This window comes from Ictidomys tridecemlineatus, unplaced genomic scaffold, assembly GCF_052094955.1.
Source record: "Ictidomys tridecemlineatus isolate mIctTri1 unplaced genomic scaffold, mIctTri1.hap1 Scaffold_92, whole genome shotgun sequence".
NCBI lineage: Eukaryota > Metazoa > Chordata > Mammalia > Rodentia > Sciuridae > Ictidomys > Ictidomys tridecemlineatus.
The window spans coordinates 607,498-628,250 of record NW_027526147.1 but is presented as its reverse complement, the minus strand read 5'-3'; the positions used below and the strand labels follow the sequence as shown (position 1 = coordinate 628,250).

Below are 20,753 nucleotides of genomic sequence, written 5' to 3'. Positions count from 1 at the left end.
TAAGTTATGGTCCTTCAATATGAGGGATGAACTGACAATTTCCCTCTCCAATTATCTTCTAAATTAAGTAATTTTTATCAGAAAGTGACTGCATACCATATATATACACCAGTGCACAAGCAGAAGCATGTCATACATGAAAAAAAAAAGAAAGAACAAGTATAGACCTTTGCTTGGCTGTGTATGGACATTCCACTCTAGATGTGCCCTGATCGTCTCTAAACTTTACAGTTATATATATAGAAAGTAAATCATATTCACATTAAAAAAAAAAAAACTTTGACTTTGTAGTAGGAGCCCCAAACCAATATCCGTCATAGCTATTAATTCTAATGAAAAGAAACCCCTGTCAGTTTCTATATAATAAGCCTAAGGCTCAGGCTGATTTCAGTTGGGTCATGTGTCCCAGCATGGATCAGTTACAGTGACCTGGGAAGTGGTATGTTTCCACTGACCAATCAGAGCCGCTATCCCTTGTTGGGATGGTGCACTAAAACTGATAGTACTGCCATGCCATATCTATGAGGAGTGGGAAATGTTTACCCCTAGGTGAGGGGATGCTAGACCAAAAGATAGTAGGGAATGTCCATATATGATAGAGAATGAGAGTGTCAAAGAAGAACAAAAATTTTTATGGTAATTGGGTTCAAGAAACTGAGATACTTTAATCTGAGCTTCATTAAGCTTCAGCACAGGGGGCTGGATAAACCGCTTTCTCAACCAGCAGAAGTTACATGGGGTCCAGGGAAAAAGATCCAATAGGTGGTGAGAATAGTAGGGGAAAAGAAGAAAGTATTCACTATAAGTTTAGCAGGTATGTTTTATGATCTAACATTATTTCTATTCTGTGTTTTATTTTTTTAAATGTAGTAATCTGAACTTGAAAGTTGACAAATATCTAGTGGTAGGATTTTCCACCTTTTAGTATATATGAGAGATCTCTTTGTCCTCTTATACTGCAGGTGTCAGGAAACAGGACTTCTACCCTCTAAGGGGAAGCAGAGTTTAATGAAATGCATAGTCTTTAGAATAAAATCTTCAGAATTCGTAGGTCCACAAGAACACAGTACTGACTCTGAATAAACGTGCCAGTGATTCTTTTAGCAAAAAACTACTCCTTTTTAAAAGGTTCACTTATTTTTGATTTTTCCACTTAAAGGGTTCACTTATTTTGATTTTCTCCCGGGTTCTCATCTAATTAGAATGTTCTTTGTAAAATGTGTAGGAAGGGGGCTGGGGATGTGGCTCAAGCGGTAGCGTGCTCGCCTGGCATGTGTGCGGCCCGGGTTCGATCCTCAGCACCACATACCAACAAAGACGTTGTGTCCGCCGAGAACTAAAAAATAAATATTAAAAAAAATTCTCTCTCTCTCTCTCTCTCTCTCACTCTCTCACTCTCTCTTTAAAAAAATGTGTAGTAAGTAGGAAGGAGATCTGGACTAGGTATCATAAAATCATTGTTCTTTAGTTTGTTTCTAACTGTGACTTGAGGCCAGGTTCTGGCCTGTTTTTTTTACGGTAGATTGTCTCTCTAGAGGAGACATGGTACCTAAAATGGAAGTTTGATTTGTGAATAACTGGGAGCCGGGTTAGTTAAATTCGCTTTCTAGACTAAGATATTAGATATAATGGATTTTCCAAATATTGGAGTCAGTAAGGATTTGGGTTCTATACCAAAAAACAAAGACAAGAAGCCAAAACCTTACCATTTGAATTGAGAATAAAGTCAGTGATTTTTGGACCTTTTCTTAAAGCTAGGAACTACACTTACAGATAAAATAAAAGCTGATTGAAGGGGAGAGATGGAGAGAAGAGTTAGCCTGACTACACCTGTTATTTGAGCCTGTGTTCTTGGAGGCACTGGGAATGCTGGCCAAGCTGGTTGCTCCTTCCAGCTCCAAAATCTTGATTTCCAAAGTGTAGGGCATGTCATGACTTAGTGAATATTATTCCCTTAAAGTATTTTTTAAAAGTTTGTTTCTTATAATGAATTACTTTTATTCACAAAATACTGTGTTTAGTACTTTATTAGTAAAATATAACAGAAGTTAAATACTTCGCTGGGGTACCAAAATCTCTTAAGCAAAAATATTTATCTCTAGTTAATTGTTAAAAATCACTTGCCTATTTATAACATTCTACTAATTCATTAGTTTTATTTCTTGAGGTGTTAACATTTTTATTTATTTTTCATGATAGGGGCCTGATCTAACATTTTAATTAATTCATTTTCAAACAATATTTTTCCTTACCTATTATTTAATTTAAGCATATTTTTGAGAAAAAAAATTAAATTTATCTTTTTGGAACCGGGTCATTATCATTATCATTATTGTGCTGCTCTTTCTATGCTGGGGGAATATGACTGGGCCCTGGAAGCAAACATAAAAGCTCAAAAACTCTGTAAAAATGACCCTGAGTGAATCAAGGATCTAATTCAGCAGCATGTAAAGTTACAAAAACAAATAGAAGACCGACAAGGTATTTCACCTAAGATTCTTTTGGTTACAGTTGAGTTTTCTTTAAAGTTTCAAAGGTGGGTTTCTTGGATTAACAGAGGATCATAAATCAGTTCTCAGATGATTTGTGCTTATTTTGTTATGTTATCTTCAAGTTACTTACATTTTCTATATCTTTCTGTGTAGAGTTAGTAATATGTTCCATTAGGTTATTATACATGATTTGTATTTTTTATTTGAAACAGCCAGTAACTAAATTATTTATTCTTCTATAGAAAAATATTCTTTTCAGAAATTTTGAATAAAATAAATGCTTTTGAAAGGAAATTGTGTAAAACTTCTCATCATTTAAGTTATTTCTAAAAGAAAGGGCCCTTCAATAGAGTTGCTTAATTTGTTTGCACCAAGTTTGCAAATAATTCTATAGCATGTTGAACATCTATAATCAGAAATTGGCTGTGCAGGCTAGGACTTGTAAATTTCCATTCTTCAACCTTGTTTTCTGTACTTAGTCATTTTTCTTTCTCAGTGCTTGAAAAAATTTCTTTACACTTTGAGTATCTAGGTCTTTCCTTTTTTTTTTTCTTCTTTGGATATTCAGTGTCTATCGAGCTGAGCTGAGCAGTTTTGTAACTAGCGGATGTTGTCATCCAGCTGTTAACAAGATTCTTAGATTGTGAGCTCCTTGAAGACAGGTACCGTCTCTGATTCAAATCAATATATTACTGTCATCTTGTCAGTAATCACATGCAGTGGGATGTCAGACATGGTGTACAACAGTTTGTTGACACTATTCTGAAATTACTGACATCTAGGATTGTAAAATTGTTTTGATTTATTTTTCAACTTTCTAAAGTTGTTTGATGTTCTTAACTCAGCTTAAAGGAAATTTGAAAATGTGTTGAAGTCTGTTTTGCCAATCCATTGATTACTCTGTGTGTGTGTGTGTGTGTGTGTGTGTGTGTGATTGACTTTTATAGGTCGAACACCAAATAAGAATCCAATTAAAGCTTTTTATGAAAGCAGGTGAGTTAATATCAGATCAGTAGCTACTACTTGGAATTACTTTGCCCTGTGAACTTAAGAATCACTTGTGTTTGTCATTTTAAAAACTTAAGCGCAACTATAGTAAATTTAGGGATGGGAGAATAAGAGGGTTCTTTTTTTTTTGGTGTGTGTGTTTGCACACAAAATATCAGGTGAACTGTGAGTTGTCAGATTTATTTTATTGAACCACTTGGATGATTAGTAGCCTAATTTAGTGAGAAAAGAGGAGTGGAATGTTAATTTGAAGTTATTGTGCTTGACGGGGAGCAATTGGTCACGGGGTCCTGGCAGTAGAGAGCTGATACACAGCCTTTGCCTCATGCCCTTCCTCTCTGCCCTGGAAACGTTGCCCCAGCCTCTTGATACTTTTCAAAGAGCACAAATCGATTTAGGAATGCTTATAAGAAAATAAATAGCCAGGATTCTACATTTGCTTATTTGGCAATTTAAATAGATTAAGCCTTTCTCCCTTGATAAGCACACAGGATAGTGAAGCTGTTAATATGTGAAACATGAAGATTTATTTACTTTAATATTAGAACCCAGAATACTAGCCTTGAACTGGTTTTAAATAGTACTTATGTATAAAGGCTTATCTGAGAGGTAGAGGATCTTTTCAAAACAGTGGTACCTTGCTTTCAAGGAAGAAAGGCTATAATTGCTGCAACCTGTTTGTTTGAAGGATAACTTTTAAAAATGCTCATTAATTAGTAGGAATAAAGGGGTCATTTCTTTTATCCCATTTTAGGGCCTATATACCTAGGAATTTATCAGCACCTGCTTTTAGTACTTCACTTAACTTTGTTGAGACGGAAAGAGATCTCAAAAATACTAACTACAAGATGGCAAATGGTGGTAATCAGAATCTAAAGGTAAGCTCAGTTAAAAACTTAAAATTATTTCAGCTATTAATAGTAACATGTTGGTGATAGTGGAAACCAACTATTTTGGTGGTATAAACTCTTACTTGTTGAGATCAAGAAAATTATTCTTGTTTTGGATTTTGTTTTGTTTTGTTTTTGGTACCAGGGAATGAACCCAAGGGTGCTTAACCACTGAACCACATCCGTAGTGCAATTATTCCTCATATAACTACAACCAATTATACCTCATACAACTACATAAAAATAATATATTTAAAGTCACAGAATTTCTTCTGAAATCACACTTACATATCTTTTTTTTTTTTTTTTTTTTTTTTTTTTTTTTACCAGGGATTGAACCAGAGATGCTTACCCACTGAGTTAACCACATCCCCAGCCTTTTTATTTTTTTTTATTTTGGGCCTTTCTAAGTTGCTGAGGGTGGCTTTGAACTTGGAATCCTCCTGCCTTGGCCTCCTGAGTTGCTGGGATTATAGGAATGTACTGTCAAGCCTGACTATATTTACAGGTATTAAAAGTATTTTTTTCTAGATATAATTTTGCCATTTAGTCCATTTTTATACCCTCCTTTTAGGTCACCCAGCCAGTCTCAGGAATGAGTGACAATGGGGTCTGTTGGCCAAGTCACTTCTGCCCCTCCCTGTGTTTTGGATTTGTCTTTTTCTCCCTTTTCTGATTTGTAATCTGTTTGTGACCTGGCACTGTAGCAGCTCACCAGCCAACTTGTGCTAAGCTGGTGTGCCTAGGAGGCACTCCTTCCCCACCTCTGCCAGGGTGTATCTACAGCTTCTGTTGCCCTTTCATGGCTGTGCTCAGTAGCAATCTTGGTCTGATGGTTTTTTTCAGAGCACCACACTAAGGCTTCTAGCCTGCCTCTGAGGTCAGGTGACCCAGATAAATGTGTCTGAGTTTTCCTCTACCTGTGATATACATCCAACACTCAGCAGCTATCACTAAGTCACATTATATTTCTCTTCAAGATTTGAGGAAAGAAAAGATCATGATGTTTTGGCATTGGGTGGGTGATGGGCATTGAAAGGAACTTTCTTAATATACCGTTAAGTCCTCAAAATCTCCAAGAGGCTGTATTAATTTAGGGAGAAGAGCGCAGGAATAATGTGGTAATATTCAGTTTAGTCATTGTCGAATAGCTGCCACATGAGACATTGTTCTAGGCATCAGAGATAGAATTGTCATTCAAGAATTTGTCATTTGTCTTGATCTCTGGTCACTAGTTATCATTTTGTATGCTTACTTATACTTTTAGACTTAGTAACTAGATGCATATTTTAAGCGCTTGAGTGAATTCTATCATATTCTACTACAAATTCTATTACACGGCCATTGAATTCTTATTTTTTTTAACAGTACATTATAATTATACATCAAGTGGAATCCATTGTTACATTCTCATACATGCATATAACAATTTGGTCCATTTCATTCCCCAGTACTTCCTCTCCCTTCACCCTGGTCCCTCTCCACTACTCTGCTGGTCTCTCTTCTATTTTCATGAGACCGGTCCTCTTTTTTTCTTTATTTTTTCTCTAGCTCCCAAGTGTGAGAGAACATATGACCCATGACTTTCTCAGTCTGGCTTCTTTAACTAAACATGATGTGCTCAGGTTCCATACATTTTCCTGCAAATGGCATAATTTTGTTCTTCTTTATAGTTGAGTATAACTCCATTGTGTGTATGTATCACATTTTCTTGATCAGTTCATCCATTGATGACCACCTAGACTGGTTCCATAGTTTTGACTATTGTGAACTATGCTGCTACAAACATGGATATGCATGATCACTATAGTATATTGACTTTAGTTCTTTTGTATAAATGCTGAGTATTGGTATAACTGAAATGGCTATATTATTTTTACAGTCTCACTAGTTTTATTTTCATGGGCAGGTGGTAGATGAGGCTTTGAAGGTAGATGATTGTGACAGTCATCCTGAATTTTTACCACCACCAAGTGAGTATTTTTTCTTATATAAATTGTTGCTGAGTTGTCATAGTATTACCTAAACTTTATGCCCTAAAATTTGTACAAGCCTCATTTATATTTGCTCTTGTTCTCATTTTAATTTATAATGCTTCTGTATAAGTCAGCTTTCCATCACTATAATGAAATATTTGGCAAACGCTAGCTATGATGTAAAGAGAATTATATTATGGCTCATAGTTCTGGAGATGTGAAGATATGGTGCCTGTATTGGCTCAGTGCTGGTAAGGCAGTGGATTGCAATGGCAGGGAAAATGTGGTGGAGCAAACTCCTCATATCCTGAGCCAGGAAGCAGAGAGAGAAGACAAGACCAGGCTCCCACATTCCTCTTCAAAGGCATTTCTCCAGCGATTTAACAAACTTTCTTCAAGATTCTACAGCACTTCTTAATATTGCCACCCTAGCGACTAAGCCTTTGCACGTGGACTTTTGGGGAACACTCAGCATAAACATGGCAGTTTTTATTGTTAAGAAAACATTGAGTATTTGAAATCAATGCTTGGTCTTTTCATTACTTAATACATTTAATTTTGGAACTTCAATAAGAAGAATGGAAAGGAACACTTAAGCACACAGCATTTCTTGATCTGTCCTTAATCACTTTTAGGCCACCTTTGTTTCTTGTTTTTGAAAGTTTTCATTATTATCTCCCTTTCCTTAATCTCAGCAGCCTTTATTTCTTTTTTTTTACATTTTCCCCCTAATCAATCTCCCTCTGAAATTTTTAATACCATACGTACTGCTTGTCTGTTTACATACAATATGTTCATCTGTGCTTTATATATAAAAAGAACTAGGCTTTTTCGTCTCCCAACAACTTAATTTTTTCACTGTATTTGGGGTAATACTCAACTCCTGTTGAGAATGGATGTCTGTTGTCAGGTGTGGTGGTGCACACCTGTAATCTCAGCATCTTGGAAGGCTGAGGAAGGAGGATTGCAAGTTCAAAGCCAGCCTAAGCAATTTAGCAAGGCAATCAACTTGGTGAGATGCTGTGTCTAAATTTAAAAAACTTTAAAAGGGTTGGGGATGTGGCTTACTGATTAAGTACCCCTGAGTTCAATCCCTGGCACCAAAAAAAAAAAAAAAAAAAAAAAGAATGGATACTTTAGTCCTTTGGAACTACTGTAGCAAAAATACTATAAACTGGGTAGCTTTAAACAACAAACATTCAATTCTCACATTTCTGTAGGCTGGGGAATCCAATATTGTGGTGCCAGCAGTTTTGATATCTGGTGAGGCCTCTTTTCCTGGTTAATGGATGACCTTTTTTTGGATAATGGGAATTGAACCCAGGGACTTACTATTGAGCGCGATCCCTTGCCTTTCTTATTTTTTATTTTGAGAAAGGGTCTTGCTAAGTTGCTGAGGCTGACATTGAACTTGGGATCCTCCTGCTTTAGTCTCCAGAGTTGCTAGGATTACAGGGTGTACTACTGTGCCCAACAGTAGATGCCTAACTTTTTGCTGTGTCCTCACATAATAGAAGGATGGGGGCATCTCCTGGGGCCTCTTCTTATAAGGGCACTAATTCCTGTACAAGGTCTTTACTTTATGACCTAATCACCTCCTCAAAGTTCTACCTCCTAAAACCATTGGGGATTAGATTTCCAACATAACAAATCTTGTGGAAACACATTCAGCCCATAAGAATGCTTTAGGCTAATTCCTTTTTAGTTTTAATTTTGAGGAAATCTTTCTCACGTGGATTAAATGCTTCTCTGTTTTTTAAAACAAGAGTTTAAGGAAATAGACTTTTTTTAATGATTCTAAAGGTTATTATACCCAATAGTTATTTATCTCAAGCTTTCATATAGAGTACCTTTCAAGGTTATTGAAGTGAATTGTTGGCCTCCAGTTAGTGATACCCTGTTGCTCTCTTTACTTTCTCTCATTTGTTTTCTTTTGAATGGCTTTGTTTCTATCCATTTTTATCTTTTACTACCTACATTCTGTCTTCTCTGGTGTCTAATTCCACATGTTGAACCCCTGAACATTTGCAGTTCGTTAGCAATTAGTGTGCTTACAGTGAGTGGGAACTTAGGTGTTTGTCTAACCTATTGTGATTCCAACACCATGTGAAACATCTTTGAGGATTAAACTTTTTTTTTTTTTTAGAATGGTAGTTTTTAATTTGTTAATATTTCTTAGGCCATTTTTAGCAGACAACACATTTAACTAATTTATTTAAATACTATCTTCTCATCAGTATCCACGTTCAGTAAAAGAACTTGAAATCCCAGGATTAGGGTTAAATAGTTTTGCCCAACCTCACAAGCAGAAATTACACTAAGACACCTGTACCTTTCGTTTCTGAAGCTACTGAAGCCAGCTTGGGCTCCACCCTTCTTATTTCATTGACCTTGATTGGCTCTGTGCTGTCCCCACAAACCTAGCACATATTCTCTGTCCTTCTGCCATGCTCACTCTTCCATGTAGCTTTGAATGTGTCACTCCCCTGCTACACAGAGGCTTGATTCCTGCCAGTGGGATAAAGGCTAGCCTGATGACTCATGGGTATCTGAAGCAAAGGGTTTGCGAACACTCACCCCAGCCTGCCTTTGCAGTCATTTTCTAGCCTTCTATCTTGCTAGAGCTCTTAAGATTGTACAGGTTTACTTAGTATTTATAAATGAACTCTACTCTTGGGTTCCAACCAGTCTGTCCAAATCATTCATCTTAAGACCAAAGAAAGGCTGCATCCTCACCAACCCTTTCCCCAACCACTCTGCCTTAGGTGGGTGATTTCTTCCTTCTGTAGTTAGGAGAGAAGTCACTGGCTGTGGAATTAATGTGTCAATAATGTCATAGACTTTTCTTATCTTCATTACTAAAATGATGTGTCCTTTCTTTCTATCTGATTGTAAAATCATTTCCATTTTACAGTTTAGATAGGTGAAGTGATGAGCTCATGGTTAAGCATCAAGGAAGTAGTAGAGCTGGAACTTGAGTTCAGGCATTCTGACATTAGAGCATGTGTTATTAAGCAGGATGCTGTACTGGTTGTACTTAGAGGGAGGTACAGTATTACTGTTTTATTATATTAATATAATTATTGAGATGGTACCTGAGTTTATGAATTGAATTATGAATTTAGTGTCATTTTTGGAGCCATATGGATGCTTTACCAATTCTAGAAAAACTAATAAATTTTATCTCATATACCAGAACTTGCTTTTGTATGAAGCTTTTAAAAGTACAGGGGCCAACTTTTACAACTTAATAGTAAAAAGACAAATAATCGAATATACAAGTATATAATAGACATATCTGCAAAGAAAATATAGTGATAACCCATTAGTACAATATTGTTAACCATTAAGGAAATGCAAATAAAAACACAGTGAGATACTGGTTCATACTCTGAGGATATGCATAGATATTAAGTGTTGGCAAGGGTATGGAAATATTATAACATTCATACTTTGCTGGTTGTAATGTAAAATGGTGCAGCTGCTTTGGGACAATAAGATTGGCAGTTCCTCAAATAGTTAAACATAGGGTTACCATGTGACACAGCAGTTCCACTCCTAGATTTGTACAAAAAAAGGAAAACATGTTCTCCCCAAAACTTGTACATGAATGTTTATAGCAGCACAATTCATAATAGCCCCAAAGGGGGAACAACCCAAGTATCCACTGATGAATAGATAAACAATAAGTACTGATATATGATACAACATGCATGAATCTTGCGAACACTGTACGAAATAAAAGAAGCCAGACACAAAGATCACATGCTGTATGATTCTGTATATATGAAATATCCAGAATAGGCAAATCTGTATACAGAGACAGAAAATAGATTGTCTAGGTCTGGGCATTAGGGGAAAAAGATGAGGAACTGCTAATGGTATTGAGTTCCTTGTTGGATGATGAAAATGATCTAAATTTAGATTGGTGATGGTTGTACAACATTTTGGATATATTAAAAGTCACTGAACTGTATTCTTATGTAAGTTTTATTATATTTATATCAACAAAGCTGTTACAGAAAAATAAAGCACAGAGATTATTAGATTTTTCTCTCATTATACCATATTGGGATGGAGATATACAAGTTATTGTCAACAAAAAACCAGTACTGAAAGCATGGTGTTAGTCTCTTGGGGGCTTCTAATTCTCTAGAGTATTAACAAATACATGTGGCAGAGATAGATGAATGTGAGTGTTAGGATTTTAGATCAAGTTACATTGAGAAAGAGATGAATCATAGGATTTTCAGGCTTGCCCTAAGGCTTATTTTTATCTTAATTTTTCAATTTCTCTTAATTCTTTCCTTTTTTTTCCTGGTTTCTGGGCTGTGAACCCAGAGATATTTTACCACTGAGCCATTCCCAGCCCTTTTTTGTAGATTATCTTGAGACAGGTTCTTGCTAAGTTGCTTAGGGCCTAAGATGATAAGACTAGCCTTGAACTTGTGATCCTCCTGCCCCAGCCTCCTAAATCACTGGGATTACAGGCATGCACCATTACACCCAGCTTCCCTCTTGATTCTTAAAGGAGATTTATAAAAACTATAAATTACAAAACCAGTTTTGATGATAACAGAGGACAAGATTTTGATTCTGACTGAAATTCTAAAAACAAGAATTTTGTTCATTTCTCTTTGTTTACATATCTTTGTATCAGCTTCCTTTTAAAAGGAAAATCTTTAAAAATTGTATACATATAATTTGTCCTGGGTAAAAACATTCATTTCTATGCTAAAAATGTTTTGATGGCAAGAGGAATCACAAGCATTTTTTATTGACAAATCAGTGTTGTGATACTATCAGATTTGCTTATTTTGCTTTAGATGCTGTTAGAGAAATTTGTTGAAGAATGCAGGTTCCCTCCAGTGCCAGATGCTATTTGTTGCTATCAGAAGTGTCATGGATATTCCAAAATCCAGATATACATAACTGATCCAGACTTTAAGGTAAAAAATGAAATGTACAATGGAACATTAACTTGCAAAGTCATGCCTTAAAAATGAATCCAGAATAAATTCTGTAATTGGAGGCACCCAAGTTGTCACCCTGCTTGCCCCTTACCCTGGACTTTTTTAGGTCATCTCACATGGGAAGCCAGGGACACTGAAATAAATGTTTGGGGCTGGTGTGGTGACCATAGAAGACAGGCTAGCTAATTTTATTTCCTCCTCTAGCCATGTTTCATGTAACTGCCTCTTCCTTAGGAACATAGAAACAAAGTGAGATTGTTACCTCTAATTTGTTGGATTTCTAATGCCTTGTAAAAAATTGAGTCCAAGAATATAAAGGCCAGTGCAATCACTGAATTAAACCCAAAAACCTAACTTGTGCTTAATTAAGTGATTAACTTTTTGGTTTATTCAGGAAGATAACTGCCCTACTCTTAGATTAGTAGATCAGATGAAATGTTTGTTAAGATATTTGATATTCTGTAAAGGCTAATGCAGATGTCAGCTGTGGAAATGAAGATTTTTGCCAAGTTCTGTATCTATAGAACTCAGCATTTTGTAATACAGAGTATTTTATCCCTCTTCAAGGAGATAGATTATGTAGTTATATCTGCCAAGTGAATGCAACAGTTCTTTTTATCTTAATATGTGTGCTATGAGGGAATGAGTAAGTGCATGTGCATAGACATCTTTAAAATGTGAATTAAAATGTTTTGAAATCCAGGGTTTTATACGAATCAGCTATTGCCAGTATTGTAATATAGAATTTCACATGAACTGCTGGAAGTTTAAAACAACCACCTTTAATGATAAAATTGACAAGGTGTAAACCACAATAAAGATTGTCTGGATTTTTAAAATATGTATATTGAATGTTTAAAAAAAATTTTAAAAAGTCTTCAAGTGAATATAAATTCCTTCTTGAGGATTCTAAACTTCATTAGAAAGTTTTAAGTTATGATTTTAACAATAAAGTGGAAAATGAGTTTTTAAATTTTATACAAGTATGAAGGGAGTAACTGTAGAGGCCTTTAAAAATTATTTAACTAACTTTTGTATTGTGATGTTATAATCAGAAATAAAAATTTAATTTTTTCTTGTTTTAAAATACAGATCTTAAATTATGCACTGACAATTCAGCTCATCATAGATTGAAAGCGTTGATGTAGAATTAAGGTTCCAACATTTTAGTTTTTTTTACCAAAATTGGTTAAGGTAATTTGTCCTAAGAAATTAACTTAAATTTTATACTGCCATTTCTCAGGGGTTTATTCTTATTATCAATATAATGATTAGTTAATCCATTAGTTAGAATACTTTGGAAGAGGGCACAATTTTACAGTCTTATTTCCTTGTTACAATGTTTATTTCTGATATATATAATCTGTGGACTTAACAAAAAGCCTTTTTTAATAACCCTATGCAAACCATTATCTCTAGTGGGAAAAATGTGATTATATTAGGTGTCTTTTAGCAGTTGGAATTATTTAAGTTTGGTAGAAACTAATTTTCACATAGATAGCTAGAGATATAACTGTAACCCTGGAGCCACTTCTACTGTCTTTTTACTTATATTGAGTTTTGTAAGCTATATACTCTCCATTAGTTGTCTTAACCATTTCCAGAATTCTAAATACCTTCTATTAATTAGTCAGCTTTCACTATGATATGCTGAAGTAATATACAACCCAAATATTATGACTAACAATGAGAGGGTCTTTTCTTGGTTATATTACTTGTCCTGAAGTTTTGTCGTTGTTGGCCAGGATTGAGCTGCAGCCGGGTCTATTCTCTGTGGCCATGTTCTTTATTTCCAAATCCAAGTTGTACTTTTTTTGGAACATGTTTCTTTAACAGAGGGAAAAGAACAATAGCCAGTTCACACTGTGTTTCCTAGAGTGCTCATTTAGACCTGGTGTATGCTATGGCAGTTTGACTTCCTTTACCACAAAGCAAGTCACAGGGACAGGTCTGCCCCATACGTGTGGATACAGTCTTCCTATAAGAAGGCTCTGAAATAGCAGCAATCAGGCACTTTCGTTGCCTCCCTAAAGGAAATTTCATGGTATATTTTGAATGTACTTTGTGGTTAAAATAGTATATGTGTTGGGGCTGGGATTGTGCCTCAGTGGTAGAGCACCCACCTAGCATGTGTAAGACACTGGGTTCGATCCTCAGCACCACACAAAAATAAAATAAAATAAAATAAAAGTATTGTGTCCATCAGCTAAAAAAGTAGTTTAAAAAATTGGTATACATGCATAGATTTATCCCTCCTACACATACCATTCTTCTTTTAAATCAAATAGGATTTTCTACAAGGAATTTGTCTTACCCCTGACTGTGAAGGTATCATTTCTAAGATTATCATCTTTAGCAGTGGTGGTCAAGTTAAATGTGAAGTAAGTATCTAATAAAGGAGAAACTTTATTAAATTTGTAACCAAAATGTTTACACCTGTTGTGTGATTTGAATCTTGTCTTTTGTAAGAAAAAAAAAGTTATATCATTTTAGAAAATAAATATTAGGACATGCATTGCAGTGAAGCATTTTCACATTCTTTTATTTCCTCCTAGGAAAAGCATACTTTTTATATTGTGGTTTTACTCTTTTTGATAACTTCCATTTTATTAATACCCCAAAAGGGGTAGTGGTGGAGGTGTGGGTTTTAGAGAAGGGGAAGAGTGCCTTGAGGGATTACCTTTAACATCACCATCTGAATGTGGCAGGAGTGGGTAAATTATAATATATATATATATATATAATTTATTGGATCTTCTGCTTACCCTTAATTATTTAAAGTTTCTTCATAAAGTGTGTCTACTCTCTTCTTTCTCTTTTCAGTAAATTATTTTGCTAAAGCTTTCTGGGCTTTTGTCTGGGTCAAAACATCATCACTGTTCTGTATCAAATTGAACATTGTGTGTGCTTCTGAAATATTTGTTACTTGTGGTTTTGTGCTTTATGTCATGGGAGTATGAGACAAATTTTGAATGTCTTTGTTTTATTTAAAGTTTGAACACAAGGTCATAAAAGAAAAGGTTCCTCCAAGACCTATTCTGAAACAGAAATGTTCTAGGTAAGATTTTTATCAATCAATCAGTAGTTTTTATATTGTCTCTTAGTATATAACTCTGTTAAATGCAGATTTCTAAATTGTGCTATTTTTTAAAATTGGCTGTGTACACATATATAAATAAGTATTTTAAAAATTATTTTTATGGATATTTAAAACAGAACTAGCTTTAGAATGATTAAATACTGAAAATTTGAAAAAGTCACTATTTAGTGGTGGAACTTGTAAGTAAAATTATAACATTTCATGTTATGAAATTACTTATCAACAGATTTGGCATTTAACAAAAATTATATAGTTAGCTTTTGGCTTTTAATTTCAAAAGCATTTTTGCTTTTTTATGTTTCTCCACTTTAAACATTTTGAACCAATGACTATTTCTTACCTTGAAATACTTAGTGTATTGTCAAAATTATTCACCTCTGTATCTTTCTGTTCAGATCAAATAATTCCAATCCTTTTTTCTTTTCTTTTCTGTCCTGCTTCTTGTTTTTCATCCTAAAAAGTGATTTTTTTTCTTATAATTTGTGACCAAGAAAAAACAAAAGAAAAGATGTATAGAATTATTTGTTGAAAAGGAATCAGTGTAACCAAATCAACCAAATTCCCATGTTGTTATTGGGTGAAAATAATATTTTATTATGGGATCTTGCTTGCAGAGTACATGTACAATTCTTATTTACCCTACACATTAATTTATATACATTATGTACATGGAAATAACATCTATACAAATTATACATAGCTTTCTTAATTAAAAGTCACAGCCTATTGCTTGGAGAATGTTTTCTATAGTAGGCAACAGAAAGTAGTTCATTGAGCAATTAACAAAGGTAAATTGTCACTAATTGTAAATGTTTATCAGCCTAGAGAAGCTAAGACTGAAAGAAGACAGAAAATTGAAAAGAAAGATCCAAAAACAAGAAGCAAAAAAATTAGCACAAGAAAGAATGAAAGAGGACTTAAGAGAAAGTAATCCACCCAAAAACGAAGAACAGAAAGGTATGCAGAAGTCCAAACATGATAAGAATAGTATGCATTTGCTTAAACGTACAAATACAGAATTATAAGGCTCATATTATTATTTAATTGAAGTATAGATTTCAGTTAGTATTTTCATACTATCACTAAAATATAGAATTCAGTTAAAAGCGGCGCTCCCAGGGTCCTCCGGGGCTCACAGGAAAGGCTGTGCACACCAAGCGCACGGGGCGGAGCCTCTTGCAGCCAGATGGAGGGCGAAGTGCCGGGCTTCTTAGTAGCCTTCCAGGCGAAGGGCCAACCGGAGGCGATGAGGACGAGGGTGCAGGAGCAGGACTTACAGCAGTGCGGCCTGACAGGTAAGTGGGCTGCAGGAGAAGGGCCGCCCAGACACGCCACGTGGTGCACACCAACTTTTCGGGAGCGGGGTCTCCAAGGAGGTTTTCCCCGTGGGCGCCGGGGCTTCCCCTCCACCGGTAGGGGGTGGGTGGAGCTCGGCCTGGGGCACTTCCGGGTAGCAGGGGGGGGGGGGTTGACGAGGAAATGTGCCTGGTGGGGCCCTAAACCCCGGTCCAGGCGCTCTGGCTGTGAGGGTGGCGCTGCGGTTGGACTTGGAAGACGCACCGCCCCTTTGACTCTCCTGAAGGAGCCTGCGCGCCCCTCAGGTGGCTGGCCACTGGGTGGTTGTCCTCCCCGCACGTTCGGACCAGGGACGCTCGCGCCTTCCTGCGCGGTCAGTCCGGGTCCCGTCCTGCCCTGGGGAGACACCGCAGTGACCCTCGCAGGCCTCCTCGGCCGTTCCTCACGGGAGCCTGGGACGGTCGCGGCGCCCGTGGGAGGCGGAGTCGCCGTCAGTCGTCTCACGGAAGCTCTGGTGGAGCGCGGGGGTGGGGGGGGGGGCTGTGCGTCTCGGTGGAGAGGGCTCGGCCCGCCCCTGACTGTGGGGTCCCACCCGCGGTTCAGTGGCTCTCGGGAAACGAGGTGCCGCCGGCTTCCCACAGAGGGTGGTGGGCGGGTGGAGAGGGGCCTGTGTGCGCGTGCGGCTGGTCCGCCACAGTGACCCGGAGAGACTGCAGGGGACTGCGGAGGTGGCGGGTCGCCGGGGAAGCCTTGGGAAGAGCAGTCGGGGTGTAAACTACCAGGCAGTGCAGGGAAGAGGGGGAACACTGGACCCAAGGGTAGCGACTGGTCATCCTGTTTGTTAAAGTAAATGGATATTTTGGGAAACTGTTTGTGAGCTAAGATTTTTCTTTTCCTGATTCCAGCAGTCGTGTGTGTTCTTTGTAAAACATTTGGGGAAATAGCCTATGCCTTTGGTGGGTTCCTGGATTCCTGGTCCTGGAGGCAGATACCACCGTCATGAGCCAGTTCTGTGATGGTTATCCAGCAGTTGTACCAGGAAGCTAAGCCGGGGGCTGCTTTTCCAGCCCTTCCTACAAAAAATTTTATGGTGACCTAATTCCCTATATTAAATCCTTTTCTGTCTAACTTCTTTTTGGAAATTTTTTTTTTTACTTTTGCAGTCATCTTCTAAGTATTAAATATTGTTATCTTTGTATAGTTTCATATCATTTTAATTAAACATGTTATTATATACTAATTACAGATTCACATGCAGTTTTAAAAAAAGAGATCCCATGGAACCTTCCTCAGTTTCCCCAGTGATAATATCTTGCAAAACTTCTGTAGAATATCATAGTCCAGACATTGACTGGAGTTTTAGAACAGAGGCCTGACTCTGGAGAGCCAACAGATCATTTAGAACAAGAGGAAGCTTCAAACTGCAAGGCATCCTGATCTCACAAGAGGGGAAGGTTAATCATGGCAAGGTCTTTTGGGCGGGGGTACCTGAACTGCCTCATTATAGTCACCTCCTCCTAATCACATCTGGTAAAGGGTGAGTGATTAGATTGGGTAATCCAGGGTAACTCAGTATCGTCTCCCCACCTCCAGGCCCTCAACCTTAGTCAGGGCTGTGGAGTCCTTTTTGCCAAATAAGGTAACATTCACTGATTCTGAGGTCTGTGCATGAACTCTTTGAGGGTCACTCTTTATCCACCACTTTAACCTTTTACTTTTTTAAATATATATCTTTATTTTTACTTATTATTTTATGAGGATCGAACCCAGGACCTCATATGTGTGACGCAAGTGCTCTTTCCACTGAGCTACATCCCCATCCCTTCAACCTTTTACTTTTGACTATTTTATAGAGATAATTATAAATATATATATAACATAAATATTTATAGTGTCTTGCCATCCTTGTTCAGTTTTAAACACCCTTTATGTAGCAGCATCTCCATTCTTAACCCTGCTTCTCTGTTGGCGCACAGTGTAGTCCTGTTTTCATTTTGTCCTTTAGCAGGAGCAGTCCACATCCCAGTTGTACTAGGTTGTGGGGAGGCCAAATAAGGTGCTGGAGACAGCATGGGAGACATGGTTTATCTGGGAAAGCTTCTAACAGATCAGTGACGGTTCCAGGAAGAGTTCCGTGGCAACAGACTGAACAGATAGCATCTGGGTCCCTGAAGGTGCTTCTCCAAGCAGTACCTCTCTTGCTCCTGGTGTTTTGCCTGGTGGCTCTGGCCAAACAAGTGATATGTATCCTTTCCACAGAGCCCTCAGTTCTCTGCCCAGCCCCATTAAGGGAGGAGGCTTACATGTTAGACTGAGGAAGCAGTGACATCAGCATTAGTTTGTGTGTATGACCAGCATACATGCAAGAAAGTAGCTTTTTACAGATAACACTAACTTGCCCTAGTGCCCAGTGTGCATAGAGAAAGCCAGTGTCCCTCAAGATGATATGTATCTGGACTTTCCAGCCTAGGCTTGATCTCATTGGTCCCTTAATTTTGCTAGGTTTTTGTAAACAGAAAGGGAGCATTCAGGATCATGATGTTTTACTGTCCCCCTTTTCTTTAAGGGACAATATAGCAGGAATGGCAGATTTAGATGAGTGCCATTAAGCAAGCATATGAACAGTCCATGTGTTGTTTGTCACATCACTTCCAGGAATACTTATTTCCAGAAAAGGACAGTGGCTTGAGACTGGGTATTATAGAACAAATCCCAGGCTGAGTTTCTCATTGATCAAGAAGATTATATAACAGTGACTGGCTATTTCAGGGCTTTGAATGGTAACCCAAGTCTGCCCAAAAAGAAATTTGGAAATCAACTAATGTTTGTATACATAGAACGTCCCAATAAAAGATAGAGCCAATAAAGTTTGACATTAAGGGAATGTAAGCCATGTTCTTCATTCAAAGCCTTAGAGCTTAGCCCACATATGTGCTGAAATGTCTGCTCTCTGGTTTTGCTCTATTTTTTATTTCTAGGAGTTCATTTATGCCCTTATCAACTGAAGGGAGTCAACTGGCTAGCCCAGGGATTCCACTGTCAAAATGGCTGCATCCTGGGAGATGAGATGGGCCTTGGTAAGACCTGCCAGGTATGTTACTTTGAAGAAGCACTGTTTACCTACACCAAAACACCTCCTCACAACTCATTACCATATATATATATATATATATATATATATATATAATTTTTGGTACCCCAGATTGAACTCAGGTGCACTTAAAAACTTAATCATACATCCAGCCCTTTTTTGTATTTTATTTGAAGACAGTGTCTCACTTAGTTGCTTAGTGCCTCGCTAAATTGCTAAGGTTGGCTTTGAACTCATGATCCTCCTGCCTTAGCCTCTGGAGCCAATGGGATTATAGGTATGTGCCACCACACCTGGCTTAATACCATCTTTAAGTGCTGTTACATATGTGTGTGTGTGAGGGTGTATGTATGTGTGTATGTATATATATACTAGAATGTGAAATGCTTAACTTTTAAGAGATCACAACCTTGGGATTGATTTTTCTAGTTGTAGGGGTAGTTATTAATTATGTCATTACCTTTATATGAGCATTGACATGTGTCTGTGAGAAAAGTTACTTGAGTTACAAGTGCAGTTAATGGGCCCAGGTTTAGGGCTTTTCTCTGTGTGAAGCATATATACTTGCCCAAGGACCAAATTGACTGTGCTCCTTAGTAATACTATATGAAGTTAACTGTATTATTTCTAATATTACTCTCTCTTTCTCAGTGGGGGTGGGTTGGGGTCGGGCTGCTGTCCATTTTTCTACAGTGATAGAGAAATATGGAGGAAGTACCCTATGTTTTCCAAAATAAAACTTAGACTCTCTGACCTTAAAAGGGGAGAATGAGATGTGGCCCCCTCGGGCATTGATCTAGTGATTAATGGTGGAGTGTTGAAATTGATGCTTCTGCGAGAATAATAAGCAATACTGCCCTGGGTTGACACATGGCCTTTGATTAATGGAAAATTCAGTCACAACACCTCTTGGGTTAATCACATAAGGATTACTTATCTGAAGGATACAAAAGATATCTTGGTATAATCATGATATACGTCAGAGGCAGCTTGATCAGAAATCAGGAAGATAAAAACTTTTCAATCCCAGGAAAGTTTGACCAGTGGTCACTGGAGAGAATGAGCAAGGGTCTCATCATCCTTTTAGAAGTTCAACTGTCCCCTCCAATGCTCACTATATATATAAACTTTAAGCTGGAGCAGCGGTGCACATAGGCTAGTCTGATCATATGTTGAAGCCTCCTTTACTTAGGCCAGATGTATCTCATCAATCTTGGCATTATTCAGAAACAATGCAACCACTTATATAAGGTCCCCTGAGATTCATCACTTCTCTCTCTTGGGCAAACAAATCTGTTCCTGGTATATTCCTGAACGAGAAATATGAAACTAAAATCAGTTTCCTAGAGGTATCCTCCCTATAATCTCCTTTGTCTCAGTCATTGAAATTGTCCTACTGACTTCACAGAGAGCCAGCAAATTCCACTTGTCCTTTGCCTTTCCACCTCTACTTTAAATTCTCTAAAAAATATACCAACTCCAAGTCTGTTTTGGTAAAAGAATGTTTAGAAATTTTGCATCTATATTATGAAGGATATTGTTTTGTGATATTCCTTTTTTATACTAATTTTGTCTGGTTTTAGTATTTGGGTAAAGCTGGCCTCATAGAATATATTGAAAAGTGTTCCTCTTCAATTTTCAGCAAGAGTTTATGTAAAATTGTTCTCATTTCCATTTTAGATGTTTGATAAAATTCACTAGTGACTCTAAATTTATTTGGTAGACACTTCTGATTTGTGGTAATAAAAGACAAACTTTCTCTAAATTGCTTCTTCAGGGAGCACTCAACAGAATGGTTTTAATCCAGTTAAGCCACTTATTAGAGGGATGCTCTGGGCACAATTTGGGCTGGGATAGTTAAATGAGAAAATCATTTCCTTTATAAGATTAATATGATTGTGTCAAAAAAAATGAACTGCCACTCTGT

General features: G+C 37.3%; 1 pseudogene across 1 annotated transcript in view; it reads left to right on the top strand.

Moving 5' to 3' along the window:
• Positions 1 to 3,439: 3,439 nt before the first annotated feature.
• The window catches only part of LOC144374869 (transport and Golgi organization protein 1 homolog), a 122,890-nt pseudogene continuing 105,576 nt past the window's right edge, over positions 3,440 to 20,753 (top strand). Inside the window, exons 1-9 of the transcript XR_013434136.1 lie at positions 3,440 to 3,485; positions 4,255 to 4,378; positions 4,721 to 4,898; positions 6,300 to 6,363; positions 11,193 to 11,315; positions 13,628 to 13,720; positions 14,333 to 14,397; positions 15,260 to 15,396; positions 18,714 to 18,826. The product of XR_013434136.1 is annotated as a transport and Golgi organization protein 1 homolog (transcript). The remainder of the gene's footprint in view (positions 3,486 to 4,254; positions 4,379 to 4,720; positions 4,899 to 6,299; positions 6,364 to 11,192; positions 11,316 to 13,627; positions 13,721 to 14,332; positions 14,398 to 15,259; positions 15,397 to 18,713; positions 18,827 to 20,753) is intronic.